Source organism: Rattus norvegicus, chromosome 15 (genome assembly GCF_036323735.1).
Source record: "Rattus norvegicus strain BN/NHsdMcwi chromosome 15, GRCr8, whole genome shotgun sequence".
NCBI lineage: Eukaryota > Metazoa > Chordata > Mammalia > Rodentia > Muridae > Rattus > Rattus norvegicus.
This window is the reverse complement of record NC_086033.1, coordinates 51,298,903-51,317,614: the sequence shown is the minus strand read 5'-3', so window position 1 is coordinate 51,317,614 and position 18,712 is coordinate 51,298,903. Positions and strand designations below refer to the sequence as shown.

General features: G+C 46.2%; 2 long non-coding RNA genes across 2 annotated transcripts; one reads left to right on the top strand and one right to left on the bottom strand.

Annotated features, from left to right (window-relative positions):
• Nucleotides 1–887: 887 nt before the first annotated feature.
• On the bottom strand, nucleotides 888–3,241 carry LOC102550955 (uncharacterized). Its single transcript, XR_001841368.3, has 3 exons — nucleotides 3,082–3,241; nucleotides 2,557–2,607; nucleotides 888–1,244 (listed from the first exon to the last, which is right to left on the bottom strand). It is a non-coding gene; the product is annotated as an uncharacterized LOC102550955 (long non-coding RNA).
• A 4,818-nt stretch (nucleotides 3,242–8,059) lies between these two features.
• LOC103693695 (uncharacterized) lies at nucleotides 8,060–16,019 on the top strand. The gene is made up of 5 exons (XR_596188.4): nucleotides 8,060–10,333; nucleotides 12,327–12,509; nucleotides 14,234–14,366; nucleotides 14,683–14,789; nucleotides 15,804–16,019. It is a non-coding gene; the product is annotated as an uncharacterized LOC103693695 (long non-coding RNA).
• The last annotated feature ends 2,693 nt before the right edge of the window (nucleotides 16,020–18,712 follow it).

Below are 18,712 nucleotides of genomic sequence, written 5' to 3'. Positions count from 1 at the left end.
GCACACTGCTATGATGATAATGGACTGAACCTCTGAACTGTAAGCCAGCTCCAATTAAATGTTGTCCTTTATAAGAGTTGCCATGGTCGGGCTGGAGAGATAGCTCAGTGATTAGGAACACTGGCTGCACTTCCAGAGTCCTGAGTTCAGTTCCCAACAACCACATGGTGGCTCACAACCATCTGTAATGTGTTCCAATGCCTTCTTCTGGTGTGTCTGAAGACAGTGACAGCGTACCCACATATGTAAAATAAATAAATAAATATTTAAAAAAAAAAAGAGTTGCCATGGTCATGGTGTCTCTTCACAGAAATAGAAACCCTAACTGAGATACAGCCCAATGTGTTAAATATAAAGTTAAATGTATCATATCAATCTGGGAAATATTTTTTAAAATATGCAGAAGAAAATGTTAAGATGTATAATTTTGACATGTGGAAATAACTTTTTAAAAAAGATTTATTTATGTTATGTATATGAGTAGACTGTAGCTGTCAGACACACCAGAAGAGGGCATCAGATCTCATTACAGATGGCTGTGAGCCACCATGTGGTTGCTGGGATTTGAACTCAGGACCTCAGGAAGAGCAGTCAGTGCTCTTAACCACTGAGCCATCTCTCCAGCCCTTGAAATAACTTTATTACACACTTCTGTACTTTTCTTTATCGGTGAATCTTTCCTTAATGCTTGAGAGTCCACTGTTAACCAATCAACCATTATGTAGCTGGTGTGTGTGGACACACACTAGGACATCCACTGCTACCCACATTCTGTCTTATGGACAGACATCCCCCATTCATTTAAACCTTTCCTTTCACCCTGGCGGGCTTGTTTCCCATGATGTTTTCTCTACCATTACTGATGTCACTAAATATTTCTGAGGTTATTTCCTTAGATTTTTATTAGACTTCCTTGGATCAAAGTAGATGAGAATGTTTTAAGCTTCTGCATCTCTATGAAAAGAAGGAAAGCCACGCAACTGTTCTTTCCTGTTATATTCAGTCCCTAGGCCCATGGATTAAGGTGGTAAAAGAGAAGTTAAGAAGAGACAGAAGGATGCACACATGGGAGTCAATGGGAGAAGTAGCTGAGGACTGAGAGGTGGTTCAGTCAAAGCTCTCTTCAAGGACCAGGCACCCGCATGGCAGCTCACAACTGTTGGTAACTCCAGTAACAGGGGATTTGATGCATTCTTCTGGGTTTTGAAGGATCTGCATTCACACTGTGCACAGATATCCATGCACTAATAAGATAAAATAATGAAATTAAAAACAGAAGCAGCTGGTTCATAAAGTGGTTAAGAATCTTACATAATCTTTAGAGTAACTCTGGGGACCTACATAGACTATCTAGGTATTTTCCAGATAAAGTTTGCCAACTTTTATTCCCACCAAGCAGAGGGAGTAGAATATTATCATTTAAGAAGGTTTTACCTTTTCCATGTCTACACCATAACCAAGGACTTGGGAAACAGAGACAGGAAAACTGGGAGTTCAAGTCCAGCTTAGTCTACATAGCAAAACCATACTTTAGAAACAAACACATTCTTTAAAAAAGATTTATTTTATTATGTGTGTGTGCATATTTATGTGTATATATGTACATGTGAGTGCCCATGCCCTTGATTCCCCACCCTATGAGGATTCTGGAAACTAAGCCCAGGTCCTCTGCAAGAGCAGTGTGTACTCTCAACCCCTGAGTCACCTTTCCAGCTCCCACAAAGGCGTTCTCTATCCTTCCTTCCTTCCTTCCTTCCTTCCTTCCTTCCTTTCTTTCTTTCTTCCTTTCTTTTTTCTTTCATCTCTTTTTCTTTTCTCTTCTTTTCTTTTCTTTTCTTTTTTTTTCTTTTCGAGACAGGGTTTTACTGTAATTTGGGCTGTCCTGAACTGCTCTGTAGACCAGTCTGGCTGTGAACTTACAGAGATCTGCCTGCCTCTGCCTCCCAAGTGCACCACCACCTTCCTGCTATCACAAAAGCATTGTTATTTAGCATGCTGAGGTCCTGGGTTCAAGCTCTACCACCAAATGGTGGGATGGAGTGAAGTTCTTACTGGTTTGACAATTTATCTCTGACTGAACATTTTCTTCCCACCAACAAGGTGTAGTGTAGTAGTCCCACACTAGGGAGGGGAGGGGTCAATCTAATTTTCAGTTCTGTTTTCAGTTCTGGAGATACCAGGTATGCTGGACCAGCACCCTATCATTGTGCTATATCTCTCAGCCTTCTTTTTACTTTTCAGTTTGAAACAGGATCTTAAAAGTTGCCCAAGCTGGCCTAAAACTCAACCCGTAACCCAGGCAACCCTTGGACTGGAGAGCTTCTCACCTGAACCTCCCGAGGAGATAGGCTTGTCCCGTAAGGCCGAATGTAAAACATCTTAAAATGTTTTTATATTTAATTCCTTTCTAATGAATCATATTTGCATGTTCTTTACCTATTTTTAATTTGCCTAAATAATTTACTAGTACATTAAATTCTCGGAGGTTTAAATGTTCAGTTGTCACATTAGAATATTTATAAGAAGAGACAGTGAAAAACCTGGCTATTTTCTTACCAGTGTGAAGAGAAAAAAGAATTCATTTAATCACCAAATTCCTTCATAATTCTGAAAAAACAGAAGAGTCAGTTCATTTAACCAGCACAATTTAGATTGTTATCCTAGCTGTCTTCAAAGTACAATGCTCCACCGATGTTCGGTGCCAAGTTTTTTCACCAAACAAACTCTGTAGATATTTAAAATTTTGTCTCTACATTCCAAGGAATCTAATCCCCCACAGCTTTGTGTGACACCTACAAACATTTGAGTCCTAAGTTACAACCTGGTTGTTTCAACTTGATCACTGTTAAATGCACCCAGACCCCACAGCCCGTCACCCCAAACCAATATTTTTAAAGTTGGTTCACATCTCCTGTATTTAACTTTCTCATTTAGCTACAGCCAATCAAAAGAAAACGCTACATTGCTCTGGGCCAGCCTTTTTCTGGTATCATCTTTTATCTGTTTGTAGAGCTTAATGCCAAAGCTTTTTTCCCCCCCTTACAGCGGTCTCATTTTCTTTTGTAAGCAAATCATTAATACCTGGGCATAAAGAGTTCTGTAATTCACAAGGACAGGAGTTTCTGCAAACACGATTGCGGGGAATTGGCTCTTTGAGTCGGGTTGTGGTAACAATTCTTTTAAAAGCTGGGTTGTGGGAGTTAGGAGGAGCTGCACTTTCTGTTCCCAGGGTGGAATTCTCCGGAGCAGCAGGAAGCCCCGCCCATCCTCCCATCCCCCAACCAATCCTTTCTTTGCTTAACTGGAGCTGACTAGGTAGGGCAGGCCCCTCGGGACTCTTCAAGTAGTCTGATTTTTAGAGTTGATTCTTTCGCCAATCACAGTCATTTAAGAAAGCCACCGGGTCCCTACCGGGAATCTGTAAGCAGTTGCTAGCTCGGGTCTCTTGGCCTCGTTGGGCAAGGCTAGAATGGATAGGCAGGCAGGGGCGGGTCTGCGAAGCCCACCCCGAGTTTGCGGTGCAGAGCTTACACTGCACAGTGGCCAGCTTGCAACACCAGTGCCAGCTCCTGGCCTCAGCTTGGCCCTGAGCCGGATTAGCTGAGTGCTAGCTGCAGCGGCCTCGTTGGCTGCCCCGGGCCTCAGTGTCTGCACCACTTTCTGCCCAAGTGCCGCAGTCCTCTGCCTGAACCTCAGCACCCCACCTCAACCCCATGCTTCGTTACTGGGTTCTCAAAGTCTCCCGTCCCTCAGCACCATGTATAAACAAGGTGGTGACAGTCTACTGAGAGCACTGGGTCCTGGGCAGTATTGCAGGAGAAGAGGAAGGGAAGGGAGTGGGGTAGGAGGGAGGTCGGGAGCTCGGGAAGTCCGGAGAGAGATGGGGAGGGAGTGAGGGAGGTCGGTCCACAGGCCTGCAAGTTGGGAAGTGGGAGAAAATCCCAATGCACCAGCAGATTTTGTCAGAGTTTTGTTTTTCTCTCACTAGAAACTGAATCTAGCTCCCCTTTCACTGTATAGTCTCTGGCTCTCTTAAATTTTTATTTTGAAACTAAATTGCCCAGTCTGGCCTTGAACTTTCGCTTCAGCGATTATACACCTGTGCTGCCAGCCCTGGTTTAGATGTCACATTCTGGCTGTGTCCTCGAGTAGCTCAGAAATAAGCTCCCTCGCACATTTTTAGGACACTAATCCTACTTATAAGGATAAGATCTTGTGACCTAACCATTTTTCTCAAACGGTTACAGTTCAGATTATCTAACCCCCCATTCTATTTTTTATATATGAGTGTCTGCACATATATTATGTGCCTTGTACCCCCAGAAGCTAGAAGAGAGCTTTAGATCACCCTTGAAGTGGATTTAAGGACTACCGTGAGCTGCCATGTGGTGCTGGGTATCAAGCCTTGGTCTCCTGGAAGAGCAGCCAGGATAAACTGATAAACCAGTTCACTAGGCCCATACAGATCATATTTCTACATAAGTATTTGGAGAATACCTCTAGACCCTAGCTGTACCAGGGCAGAATGTCGTGTCAACTCCAGCTGTGTGGCTGAGACACTGAATTGTCAGTCATCTCTGGTATCACTTTAGAAACCACAGGGACCTGGCAGATGGGCTCTGCCTGCTACTCATGAACCAAGGGAAGGATGGAGTTTGTGTTGATGGGCTGCCTGCCTGGTACCAATCCAATGAAACAGTACAGGAACCACAGCTTAAAGTGTGTGTTAGTGGGGATAAGGTAGGGCTGGAGAGATAGTCCAGTGGTTAACAGCATCTACTGCTCTTGCCAAGGTCCCAAGTTCAGTTCCCAGAACCCATAGCTTATTCCTATACGCTTACCTGTAACTCCAGCTCCAAATCGTAGGCCCTCTCCTGACCTCTCCTGGCACACTGCACTCATGTAGAACACACATCCACAAGTATACACATAATTTTTAAAAGTGAGATAAACTTTCAAAGGGGGCAAAAATTTTTGAGTCTGTTGGTTTAATTCTAGTTAAGCATGAAGAAAACATTTGATAGTACCTGTAGACTATATTTTTGTTTCCAAGCAAGGTCCTAGGTTCTATCCTTACCATCACCTAAATAAATGACAGAATTTGCATATTCTAGATGCTTCCATTAAAGATTCAACAGTATTGGGCTGGAGAGATGGCTCAACGGTTAAGAGCACCCGACTGCTCTTCCAGAGGTCATGAGTTCAATTCCCAGCAACCACATGGTGGCTCACAACCATCTGTAAAGAGATCTGATGCCCTCTTCTGGTGTATCTGAAGACAGCTACAGTGTACTTATATATAATAAATGAATAAATCTTTAAAAAAAAAAAGATTCAACAGTATAATTTTTTTTCTGAAAATTGAGTCAGCTTCTTTGGAATTCTGTTGGTCCAGGGAGGGTCCCCTAGAGATACATCTTGACAGTAGGAAGCAGTCAGAAGTCTCTTCTTGTCCATGCCATGGCTAGGAGGTTTTTCAAATGGTAATGGTATCTGCTATCTGGAATATTCTCCCTTCTTGCCAATGGAGAGCTTTGCTCCTGGGTAAGCAATGAGGATGTTGGAAGAAATATTTAACTTTTAGAGCTGTTTGAAGGAAGCTTGCTAGCTTTCCTTCTGTTTCTAAATGTTTGCTATGAACTTATAGAACAAAAAGGAAACGAAGACAGTTCTATGCACAATATCACGCCAATTTCCAGATTTCCGGTTTCTATATCTTCTGGTGATGACTGTTTTTGTAATGTTTCTACTTTCCATGTTTGCGGGGGGGGGGTGTCCTTTTTTTTCATTTATATGTTTCTATAGAACCAGGAAAGTTTTATTCCTTTAAGATTATTGTTTCTCTTTTGGTAACAGAGATAGAACCCAGGGTCTTTCGCTTGTGAAACATTGTATCACTGATTTATTTCTGGAACACAGAAAAAAAAGTTTTGTTTTTATCTTCCTTTTGATTTATTGAGTTTGAGAGAAAGTGTGTGTATGTGTGTACCAGTACATGTACCACACAGCCTTAGGTGACTTTTTCGTAGCCCCTTGTCTTCTATCTTGTTGAGGCAGGGTCCTGTTTCTGTGGTCCTTCTGTGGTACAACTGGGACCATTATGATCCCCAAAAGAAAGGTCTAAGGTCATATCTAAAAACTCATGTGGAAATGAGACCATGAAGCGGATGAAATATTTATTTATTTATTTGTATTTTTGAGAGCGAGTTTCACTGTATAGCTCAGTCTTCCTTAGACTTCAAAATCCTCCTGCCTCAGGGTCTCAAGTGCTAGAAATACAGGCCCGCACTACTCTGCTTGGCTGGGACTGTTTAGAAACCACCTACCTGGAAGGTGCTTTAGCATTCTCTTGTGCAGTTGAACCTGCATATTCTCCATTACACAGGAATTCCAAACCCAGTTACTTCCTCAACGAGGGAGGCTCGAATGTGTGTATGTAAAGACAAGCGCATGAATGTCTGGGGAACCTGAATGGCCCAGTCCTGCTATAGCTGAGGAGCGGTATACTGTAGCAAACGTGAAGTGCAATAGCTGGGAACATAGGGTCGAACGAATAAAGCAAGTTAGCATGGTGTGCAAACAATAACCCAGAATTCCCAGCAAGTAGGTAGGCTGAGAAAATAACTCAATGGCAGAGCATGTGGTAAGTGTGTGGAGGACCAGGGTTCCATCCCCATCACTCCTGACCTCCCACCCAAAAGATGAAAACAGAAATTAACACAAAGCAAGTAAATCCACATTACATGTTATTCAGGGGTTCACACATGATATGATGCAAGTGATCTAAAAATCATCAGTGAAATGACAAACCCAAATTACATAACAAGAGTTTCTCTGTTGGAGAAGTTAGAGGTAGAAACAGAGGGAGAAAGAGGAAATGGGGAGGGGAAGATGGATATATAGGAGAATCAGGGATGGTATATAGCTTTTCTCATATATTATATTATATATAATACGTATTATAATATTATTATATGTATAATATAATATGTATAATATGTATTATATTATATATAATATATAGGGGGTGGGAAGCGGTTATAGAGAAAAGGTCTCTCTATGTAGCCCTGGCCATCCCAGAACTAGGATTATATTATACTTTTAAAGCTTAAAAAAGCCTCCGAAATTGTTTGGGCCTTTTTGTAACTTTTACTTTTTATTAACTTGTTATAACAAATTAACTTGTTATAAAAGTAAATTGTTACTTTTCATAACTCAGGCACATGTAATGTTGTATGTGTTATATATTATACCTGTTAAGAATGTTAATGGCAACAGAAGGAAACCAGAAGAATATCCAAAGCATATAAGGAGCATGTAAGCATGCCTTTGGATTGAATTCTGATAATTTGACTTAAGACAACCCCATAAACCTGCTCGTCCATGACATATTGCTGTCTGCTTGAAGGTTTTTTGTTTTTTGTTTTTTGTTTTTTGTTTTTTTTCTTTTTTCGGAGCTGGGGACCGAACCCAGGGCCTTGCGCTTGCTAGGCAAGCGCTCTACCACTGAGCTAAATCCCCAACCCAACTTGAAAAAAAAAATCTTGTGTGGGTAGAGACCGTCTTAGTCTATTTTGGCCTCCATAATAAAATACATAGGACTGGGAAATTTATAAGGCAAAGAGGTTTATATCGGTTTACAGCATGAGAGTGTGGTACTGCTATCTGTTCAGCTTTTAGTGTGGTGAAAAATAGAAGGGCGGGGGCCAGAGATGGTTCTGTGGTAAAGTGTTTGCTGTATAATTATGGCAGCATGAGCAGCGTAAAGCTGGGCATCACTGTGTACAGCTGTAACCCCAGCACTAGACAGAGGTCCCCGGCCTCTGTATGTCCAACCCTGCACATGCATATCACACACACTCGAGTGCACGTACACACACACAGGCACATGTACAGGCATATGCACATGCACACACACAAGCAAATGTGCATGCAGAAACCAGGGCAGCTGGAAATGAGTTCAGACCTTCCATTTATATATATTCCATAATATATTATATTATATTATATATAAGTTAAATATGTATTTTTATGTCACTGACATGATACCTGATAGAACAACTTAATGGAGGAAGCATATATTTTGGCTTTCAGTCCATCATGGCAGAGTCCATTGCAGTAGCTGCATCTGGGGAAGTTGGGGAGGATCTGGTCTCTGCTTGCTGGACCTCTTACATACCTGCCCTTCCATCCTGGCCAGGATCACAAGGAAAGAGTGGAACTTGGCTTTGGGCTGGCTATTGGCTACTAGCTATACTCCTGCTGGCTACATTCATAATGAGTGTAAGGCCCCTCAGACCATGGTGTACCAGGAATCAGAGACACAGGGAACCAGAGGCTGGGCAATGATCTTCAAAGTCCTGCCTCTTGTGACCTACTTCTGCCAGTCCAGGCCCCATCTCCTAAAGCCCCACACCCTACCTCAACAGCAACACCGGCTAGAGAACAAGGGCACAGCATGTGAGTCTGTGGGGACAGCTCCGTTCAGAAGGGTTCGACCATGCATTTTCATAGACTCAGTACACACTCAGCATTTACATCTGGAGCCCTTGAACCTTTAAGACCCACCAAATGATAAACTGAGGCCAGGAAATCCATTCCCAGAAGCCCTCAGACTTGCAACCCCAGCCCTTGGGAGGGCAAGGCAGGAGGATTGCTGGAATATGAGGACAGATTGAGGCCTCAGAAATACAGACTAAGAAAGAAGCCTGATGGCCAGTGTAGGTTTTCTGTCTTCAGTCTCCTGGGCAACCATGCTAATCTTTTGCTTTCCTGCTGTTCTCCACCTGTGTACAGGTAAAACCAGGCTGAACAAAGCCTCCCTGTCCCTACCTGGTTTTTCTGGCCAACTTCCAATCCCCCACCTCTACGGCCTGGAGTTCAGGTAGACAAAATAATAATCTCTGGTGGGGTTGCTGTTGCAATGCCCGTTCGCTGGCACCAGGCCAGGCTCTTAGGAACTGCGTCAGAAAATGCCAGTGAGTGAAATTCCAAAGCAGTGTGAGTCACCAGGGACCCAGGAGGACAGGCCAAGTCCTACCAGGAGTCTGAGGGCAGCTAAATGGGCCTCCAAGGGAGGCAGAAGCTAGGCCAGGCACCAGGAACACTTACCTGGACAAAAGCAAGAACAGGTAGTTTATCCTGGGCTCTGTACAGGCCTAGAGGTGGGGATAGGGTAGGGAGGGGTGGGGTGTAAGAGCAGGAGGCCAGCCCCCAGGCCATCTCCTGGTTACCAGAGCATTTACCTGCTTTCTCATAGGCTAGGATTTGTATCCCAGCCTTAAAATCCAATAGGTTTCTAAACACATCCCCTTCCCCTCCAACAACCTGGCCCAGTCTACCACTGTCTACAGACAAGAAATAGTGACAGGCCAGCTGGGCCTCTAAAGAGACACAGCAGGTAAGTTTATGTCCCTTGGCACTGTACTGGAAGAAGGGAAAGGGTTCTCTCACCCCAGCTCCTCTGCTTTTAGTATTGGGTCTCTTATGAAAGGTTTCAGACAGATGAAGAAAAAGAGTGGGTGGTTGAGAAGCCTGGTGCTGAATCTGTCAGTCCGTAGCATCCTTTGAACTGTGGTCCAGCAGCTACCTGTGGCTTCCAGATTAGAATAGGAGACAAAGGACATTTGCCTGCTGTGGATGTCACCAGCAGGAACATAGCTGGTAGCCAGTGGCCAGTGCAAACCTGGGTTCCATTCTTTCCTTGTGACTCTGGCCAAGATGGGAAGGAAGGTATGGAAGAGATCATTGGGTAAGCAGGCGCCAGACTCCCCCCTGGTCCCCCAACTTCCCCAGACCATTGAATTCTTATTCATCAAAGAGAACACAGGGTGGGATGGGCCACATTAACAGTTGTGATGTTGGGGCCACCTTGGTCTTCAAGGGTCACCTAATCTCCTGCCTCTCCTAATCCTTAGGGCCCCTGCCTATGCCTCATGTGCTCCAGGAAAGTGTCTTCTGTCCTAGTGTTTCCAGCCTTTGGGATAGATTTGCATCTTCTGACTCCCAATCCCTGGATGGCCTTCCATACTTTGGGAACTCTCAATCCTTTAGGCAATAGAATCTGTGGACAGAAAGAGATAGATCAATAGCCCAAATTCTAACTCCCCCCACTTCCCTGCCCTGAACCCTTACAATTTGTTCCTCTTTCCATTCCCAGCTGACCAAGAGCATGCTGGCTTCCAGCAAACACCCCATTCCTGCCCAGAGGATTGGTCCCTTGCAGTAGTAGCTGAGAGAGAGGCTCTTTCGATCTCTAGGAGGAATAGCACAGAGATCAGGCCTGAGCCTGAGGCTTCTTGGGACTTGCAAGTGTCCCCGCTGGGTAATTCAGGTATGGGCAACCCTGGACATGGGCTAGGGCAGAAAGGGCCACAGGCTGAGTTCAAGAATCTAGATGACTAGGAAGGGCTTTCTAAAGTGCCCATTTAAGGACCTTACTGACCATGGTTACATTCACTTTGGTCCCAGGTACTAAATTCAGGAATGTTTCTATTATCTTGTTCTCCTCATCCTGCCCCCAGGCCACACTTTCTCTTCTGGAGTTTAAGATCAACAGGTCTCATTGGCCAATTGCACATGGAGTTAAGGACTGCAGCCTGGATAATCATAACCTTCCTTCCTTACACTGTGTACTCTGTGAGGCAAGAATGGCTCCAGTCCCAACCAGAGTGGCCTGAAAGAGGTCCCCAGGCTAGTGCAGAGCCTGCTTCTCTGTTTTCCCTTCCCCCATCCCAACTCCCCCAGTCACTGAAACCACACTGACTCTTCCTGATGTCACACAAAGCTACATGAGAAGATCACACCCCAGAATTTCAAAAAACAGGAGGGGGGTGGCGGGGTGGAGGTGTGTGTGGTGGTGGGGACATCAGCCATCTGCCTATTTCCACACAAGAAATCGAAGACGAGGAAAACCTGTAAGGTGTTAGAGCCAAGACTAGAAGGGAGCCAGGGTTGTGTAGTGCCATCTGGAGGTTCAGGTCATGAACACTGAACACTGCCTCACATGTGGCAAGCCCCAGACAACCAACACTGGGATGTGCTTCTATGGAGCAGACTGGCGGTGGCCCATGCTCCTATTCCTCTTCACGGGTACCTGCCCCAGGGCATTTTCATCTCTCCGAAGCCTGGTGGGGATTTTTATGCTGACCACCTGCTCTGTGACCCTGAACAGACCTATCTCCTCTGGAATCTTCAATTTCAATTTTATCCTTGGCCAAGGGGTAGGAGGAGAAGAAAGGTGGTGGTGGTGGTGGTGGTGGTGGTGGTGGTGGTGGTGGTGGTGGTGGTGGTGGTGGTAATGCTTACCGGATTTTAAAATTTTAAACCAGACAGTTCACAGCACACAATACTGGGCATGTATACTATAAAATAGAATCAGTAGTCATTGTTCTATGAAACCTAAGTCCCTTGATGACCTGGATTTCGGTCATCCTTTCCACTTCCTAATCTCTATGACCTCCAGCCCAGCACCAGCGTCAGAAGGAGATTAGCATGTATTTGGTGAATGAGAGAAAGAGGCTAATGACAGGGATGAGTGGTCAAACAAGCCTTATTTGTAGAGAATGTGAAGTCTCGGGCAGTGAGTGTGCCATGGGTCGCAGAGGCTGTTCACCATCTTGATCTAGCATCTTGTCTGTCCCCCTACACCACCTCTACCTGAAACACCACTGCTTGTTCTTGGAGGCAGCCTGTGTCCAGAACCCCCAAGCTGAACCCATGACTTCATAGCTCAACTCACCTGCTTCTCCTCAAGTCTGCATCTGAGTGACCCAAGCTAGGATGTTGAGGCTCCCCGTAGGGAAAGTGGGTCAGAGAAACCTCCACTCCAAGTTCCTCTTGGGGCTGCCTCTAATTCTGAGCTTCAACCTGTAGCTCAGACTCCCAGAGAACTCTCCCCTGGCACTCCCTGTAGCACGAGGAAGAGGGTAGGTCTGTGACCAACAGCGAATTTTTCAGAACATGTAGTAATCCCCAGACAACCAAAGTTGGGGCACATGCTTCCAGTGGACAACCTGGCATCTGCTCCCAGTCCTCTGCCCAGGCACCTGTCTGGACAGAGGACCTTTGTGTCCTGTTTGTCCCACGGAAAGTCTTCAACTCTGAGCACCAACTCTTAGTCCTTTCTCATGCGCAAGTTGGGTCCCTGGATTCCTGAGTCAGCCCTCTTGTGGCATGGCTCAGTGCCTATGTCTCCTTTCACTCAACGTTCCCTGGTATGAGGGGGCTTAAGCCAGTCATGACCACACCCTGCAGGGTAAATTTGGCCTGTGACAATCAAAGTGGCCTGCCAGCAATCTCCACATATCTCTTCACTCCATTCTTAGCCATTCGAAAACCAGCCCTGGAAAGAATGAGGTTCTGAGGAGATCAGAGATGCTACAGCTGCCGACGTTCTCCCATCACTGTAGTTCTCTCAAGAAACTTCAGCTCAGTAGTCCCTCCGGCCAGACCTTTGAGCAATGTCCCTTAGGGTCCTCGGTGTCCTGCCTACTCACCTTGTAAGCTATGTAAGTTCAACCACGTGTGTTTGTTACCGAATCTTACGGAAGGTGGGGTGGGAGGGAGGAGGAAAAAGGGAGACAAGGAGAGAAGAGACAGCTGAGCCTGGAAAGGTAGATGAAGAAGGTCTGAATGAATCCCAGGCTTCAAGAGAAGAAGGGGCTCCTCAGAGCTTAAGGTGCTTTTATTCTCCTGTCAAAGATTAGGGCCAGAGACACCACAAGAGTCCCCCAGTCAACCACTCCATCTTTTTTCTTGAGGCCTCTGCAAGGACAGGAGCCCAGTCACTAACTCAGTGTCCTGGGTGTTTACACCACTACCCTTCCTGCATCCTTAGAGGTCCAGATATCAAGCAAGCTCCCAGTATGGGGCAAAGGCACAAAAAGGATCTGTGGGCTTTAGCCTGGTGCTCTCCAGGGAGGCTCAGGTAAGGACTGCATGGCCTCTTGGGTAGCCCCAAGCAACGCTACCACCAGAGTTGAAACCAGCTGCAGCCTCAAACTCAAGATGCTTAACATCATCCAGCAATACCCAGGGGATTCAATTCAGGCTAAGTTGACCTTAGCATGAAGGAGGAGCCTTCCAACTATTGACTTCCCAAACTCTGTCCTCCAGCTTCACTGAAACCAGTAGGACTGCAGTGACAATGCTGCTTACGGTGGACATGGCTGTAGGTCCACGCAAATGTCCCTGCCTTTGGCCTTGAGGCTTACTCCTCCCAGCCCCTCCTGCTTTCTGGCAGCTGGGGGAGGGGGCAGGTCAGAGGGAAGAGACCCAGGATCCATTTGCATAGCTCCCTCACCTCACTCCCCACATACACCCACGGGGGAACAGTTGGGGCTTTTAATAATCTTTTTGTAATCTTTTATTTGTTAACAGTTGAGGCTATTTTTTCCCCATGCTGCAAGAGATGCCAGTAGTTTGTTAAAAAAAAGTTGTGAAAAACACAAATCTATTTTTGGGGTGATCAGCCTCCTTAAAGCCTCACACCCTCAGCTCTATGGAGCTCTGAGGATGGCACCTGCCCTTGCTGGGAAGGTCTGAAGCTTGTAGGAAGCAGAGGATTTGGGGGGCCTAGCAACACTGGCTATGGGCTACAATTTTGTCCTCTCCTCAACCTTCTTGGACAGAAGCAGAGCCATCCAGCTTCATTCTGGTGTAGCCCTGCCTGCCTCAGGGTGGCTTCAGAACTCTGTCCTGAGAAAGCTGCTTCCCAAGAAGCTTGAGTTGGAACCATGCTACTGCTGGGTATCTTGCTACGGCTCGCTATAGGGCCTGGCATTAGTGGTGGTTCTTACAGTTCTTGAGAGACATAAACCACCAAGAGCTTGAGCTCTCTGCCGAATAAAGAGTCATTTCAGAGCCATAGGAGATATTTGATGAGGTCCTGGATCAGTGAGTTAGACTCAGAATTTTACTCTAGCCTCACTCAGTGGCACTCTGTGGTCTGCTCTGCACTGGGGGATCAAAGGGCTGGGATGCAAACAGAAGATAGAATCCTGTTACCCGGAGACATGAGATTTCAGTGCTGGAAGGGACAGAGAGGTCAGGTAGGGACAGTGAGGTCAGATAGCCATCCGGTATCTTCACACAGTGTGACTTGTACTCTTGTGACCTTTGGAAGACAGGAGAGATTACTTGAGATAATGATTAAATGACTGTAGGTAAAATTGCAGAATTAGATTCTTCTTTTTTTCACTGTGTGCTAATCCCGGTTTCATCCCTTCCAAAGCTTCCACATCTATTCCCAGCCCTGTGGTCCTCAACTCATGTTTGCTGAGTCCTAATTTGCTCTGGAGCTGCTCCCATGCAAAGAATGACTGACTGCATCTAACCTTCCATGCTTCCCAGCACCCTTATTGGATGTGAGTGAACCTTGGGGGTCATGTGGACTGACCCTTGTCTGTGAGAAAGCAAACCCAGAAAAGATACTTTTGTCCAGTATCACAGAGTTCTACAACTCACAGCTGGCAGCTCCTTGCCAAATCACTCAGCTAACTCAGAGTGGCCTGGCCAGGACCCTCATAGCTGGGCCCTGTGGCTCCCAGGGGATCAGACCTCTGAGTTTGGGTAGCAGCAGCCATGTCCTTGCCCTGGGTAGAGCCTTCCATTTGAGCCAACAGACCTTTGTGTGACTCAGTCTGCCTATTTCCTTTCACCAGTTTGCTTCCTTCCATCTAGCTTCCTTCCCTTTTGCCACTTCCACCAGGATCCTGGAGGGAATCCAGCATCATGGGAAGACAAAGAAAAGGCTGGTATAGCCCATGGGAGACCTCTCAGAACAACACGTGAGTGACTGCTCTGTGGTGTTGTCGTCCTCTGCCCTACTCTACTGCCGATCTCCAAACTTTCATTCGTCCATCAAATATTTTTTGAACATCTATTGTGTGCTTGTGGAAGCACTAGACTAGCATGACAAAGAGATAAATGCCCCTTTGGATATGCATGTCCCTTCTAAAGGAGTTCCCAGTATTGAAAGGGAGAGGGACAGAACCCTGTTACTAGCAGTGTGTTCTGAGCTAGTAGTGAAACACAGGAGAAGATCAGGGAAACCGAGGTTGACAGAAAGTGTTAGAAGATTTCTCGGAGGATGTGACACCCAGGCTGCTTTAAAGAAAGATTAAGTATTTACAGTATGCAGGGGTGGGGTGCGGAGCATCTTTGTGTCCAGAGGGCCGCTCCTGCAAAGGCCACACCTCCTCATGGGGACCTAGTGGAGGTCTTATTCTGGTCAGGGAGCCGAGGAGAACCTGGGCTCCTGGCTCCCTCTCCTTCCTTAGGCTCTGTATCTCAGAATACCTTAGCCTTTGTTTAAGTTTTACTTCTGATCTTTGTTCAGGTTCTGAGTAGGGGTGCTACCTGCTCATATCACAAGGTCTGATTGGGGGTGTGGTGGGGGTGGGGGTGGGGTGACTCCAACAGGAGATGGGCACATGTGCTTAGCAATCTGGAAGGCTGAGTCGCTGGTTAAGTACAGGGAACACACAGGCCTTGGAAGAGGTTGGGGGAGCCATGGGAAGAAGGCAGTGCTGGAACTAGCCTGGATCTTAAGGTGCACACCTTCCTGAGAACCACGTTGGAGGCTTCTCTCTCCAGCTAAACCTCTAGCTTGTGAGTAGGCATCTGCCCACAGGAAAATAGCAGCCTTGTGATGGGCTATCTTAGCTATAGGGCGGGAAGGAGGAAGTGACATCAGAAGGCAGGTTCAAGGGGGCTTTAGGTCACAGACAGCTGTGGTGAGGGAAGGGATGCTGGGGTCTGGAGCAGAAAATGCTGGAATGAAACCTATCTTTGTGTCGCAGAAATCTGTAAGACTGCAATGAGGCGGGCTGGAGAGATGGCTCAGCGATTAAGAGCACCCGACTACTCTTCCAGAGGTCCTGAGTTCAATTCCCAGCAACTACATGGTGGCTCACAAATATCTGTAAAGAGATCCAATGCCCTCTTCTGGTGTATCTGAAGACAGCTACAGTGTACTTATATATAATAAATGAATAAATCTTTAAAAAAAAAAAAAAGACTGCAATGAAGCACTACTTCCAATGCAAGGGAGGGAGGCCACCATAGGGCAGTGCCTAGTCGGCCTGGAAGGGCAGTGCCGATGACCAGCTAATGAGTGAAGTGATGACCAGCTAATGAGTGAAGTGACGGAACAGGTAGCAGCTGACTCCAAGCTGCAGGAAATGGGCTGACCAGGAAGGAAGAAAGGGAAAAGGGGGGTGGGGTGGGGGTGGGGCAGGAACTCTAGGCCTGAGAAGAAACCTGAAGCAAGGAGAAGCAGGCTTCCGAGATGGGCTGGTCAGCTCAGGTGATGGGAGGCTGCCGCCCTACAGTGACAGCTGCTGGCTGCCAGGTGTTGTTGAAGAAATTCCAGCCTCAGAGGTCTGCCACCGAGAGGTTGAGCAGATAAAGTCAGGCAGCAGTGGCTCACTTCTTTAATCTTAGCACCGTGGAGGCAGGGGCATAGGTTCTCTGAGTTTGAGGCCAGCCTGGTCTATAGAGTGACTTCCAGGATAGCCAGGGCTATGCAGAGAAACTCTGCCTCTATAAACTACAGAGAGAGAGAGAGAGAGAGAGAGAGAGAGAGAGAGAGAGAGAGAGAGAGAGAGAGAGAGAGAGAGAGAGAATGAGAATAAAGATAAAGGTTGGGTAGGGTTATGGGCTAGCATGGTCCCAAAGATGGATAAGGATTCTGGGAAGGAGAGAGAGAAACAGCCATGTCAAAACAGGACTGAGTGGCTCTGATTGGGAATGCTGGAGAGGTGAGGTGACTGGAAGACTTCTTAGTCAGGGTTACTATTGCTGTCTGTGATGAAACACCATGAGCAAAAATCGAATTGGAAAGGAAAGGGTTTGTGTGATTTATACTTCCCATATCATTGAAGAAAGTCAAGACAGAAACTCAAACTGGGCAGGAACCTGGAGGCAGGAACTGATGCAGAGACTGTGGAGAGATGCTGCCTCCTGGCTTGCTTCATCTGTCTTGCTCAGCTTGCTTCCTTACAGAACACAGGATGGACTGGGCCCCCCCCAACAATCACTAATTAAGAAAATACAGGCTTGCCTACAGCTCCATTTGACGATGCCATTTTCTCAACTGTGGGTCTCACCTTTCAGATGACTTTGGCTTGTGTCAAGTCAACACAAAACTATCCAGTACAACTTCTGTTTGAAGAAAAGTTGCAAGTGGGGACTGGGGACTGTGTACCCAGGTAGGGGTGGCGATTCAGGCCACCTCTCTAGCTAGCCAGTGGCCCAGCCTTGGCCATTCTACTGGCTATGAGTAGGTTTACAACTTTGACATTTGCATTGGTCGAAGACTGGACATCCCAAACCCTCCCATGACCCAGCCTGGCTTTCTCTCCCAAGAAGAGACATTGGCTAAAGAGTTCCAGGCTCAGTGGCACACCTCTAGCTCTCCTCTAGCAGAGAGAACCCTTTGCCTGCTCAGCATTGTACAAGTGACATGTTGCAGGATCCATGAAAGGTGACACCAGAGCACCCAGGTGGCAGAGCTGGGTAGAGAGACTAGGTGGGGGAGGGGTAGGGATAGGGGGAGCCCTTGCCTGCTGTAGGAACCCATAGAGGTTTTATACTGTGTTTTCCTTTGGTACAATCACTCTTAGGAGCATAAATAATGAAGTGAGACTCTTCTGTGCCAAAGGCAGAGGAGGAACATACCCAAGCAAAGTCTATCTTCTTTCTTAAACATGGATTTGAACTAGTATTTGCTTTATGAAGGTTGAGTTTGAACAGGAAGTATGAGGAAGCACTTCCAGTCACTGTCAGCCTTCTCTCCAGTAGATGTTGGAGGCGGAGGTCAGTGAAGTATCTACCTACTGCACGATGATTAAATGAGCCTGAATACACACTTACTAAGGTGCCCTGGTGAGCAGCTTTTAATCATATACACTTACAGACAATACAAATTGAATATTTGTTTATGGCAAGGTCTCCCTACATAGCCCATATTGACATCAAACTTTCCATCCTCCTGCCTCAATACCCTCAATGCTGGGGTTAGAGATGTGTATTTTGGCCACTGAACTTGGCCAACATTCAGTTTTTACTTGACTTTGGAGAGGGATCTCTCTTTCATATCATATTTTGCATAAACCAACATTAAAATGGATCCACATTCTCAAAAAAAAAAAAAGGTTGGAAGCGTGATAGGGGAGGTTGACTGGTGAAGGTTGCCAGTCTAGGCTTTAAAAATTGTCCAGAGTGGGGAGGGGAACACCCAAATAGAAGGGGAGGGGGAGGGGTTAGGGGGATGTAGGCCCGGAAACCAGGAAAGGGAATAACAATTGAAATGTAAATAAGAAATACCCAAGTTAATAAAGATGGAGGGGAAAAAAATCTGTTCAGAGATAATTGATAAGATGTATAATTCCTAGCAGTCCAGATCATTCTACCAAACCCAGCCTTGACCACGGATGCTTCCTTCCAATAAACAGCATGGATGGCATCAGATTCAACCCATTTTTATTTTAGTGTTTAGAGACAAGGTTTTGCTTTGTAGCCCAAGCGAGTCTTGCACTCATGACAATTCTTCTGTCTCACCCACCCACCCAAGTGTTGAGGATTACAGCCACCATATTTGGCTTGGCTTGCTGTACAGAAGAGCACCCAGAAAAGACTTAGGTGGGGTTTCTCTGGCTCATATCCCCATGGCATTCTTTGAAAAGTTATGAAGATACTAGTGGACTCT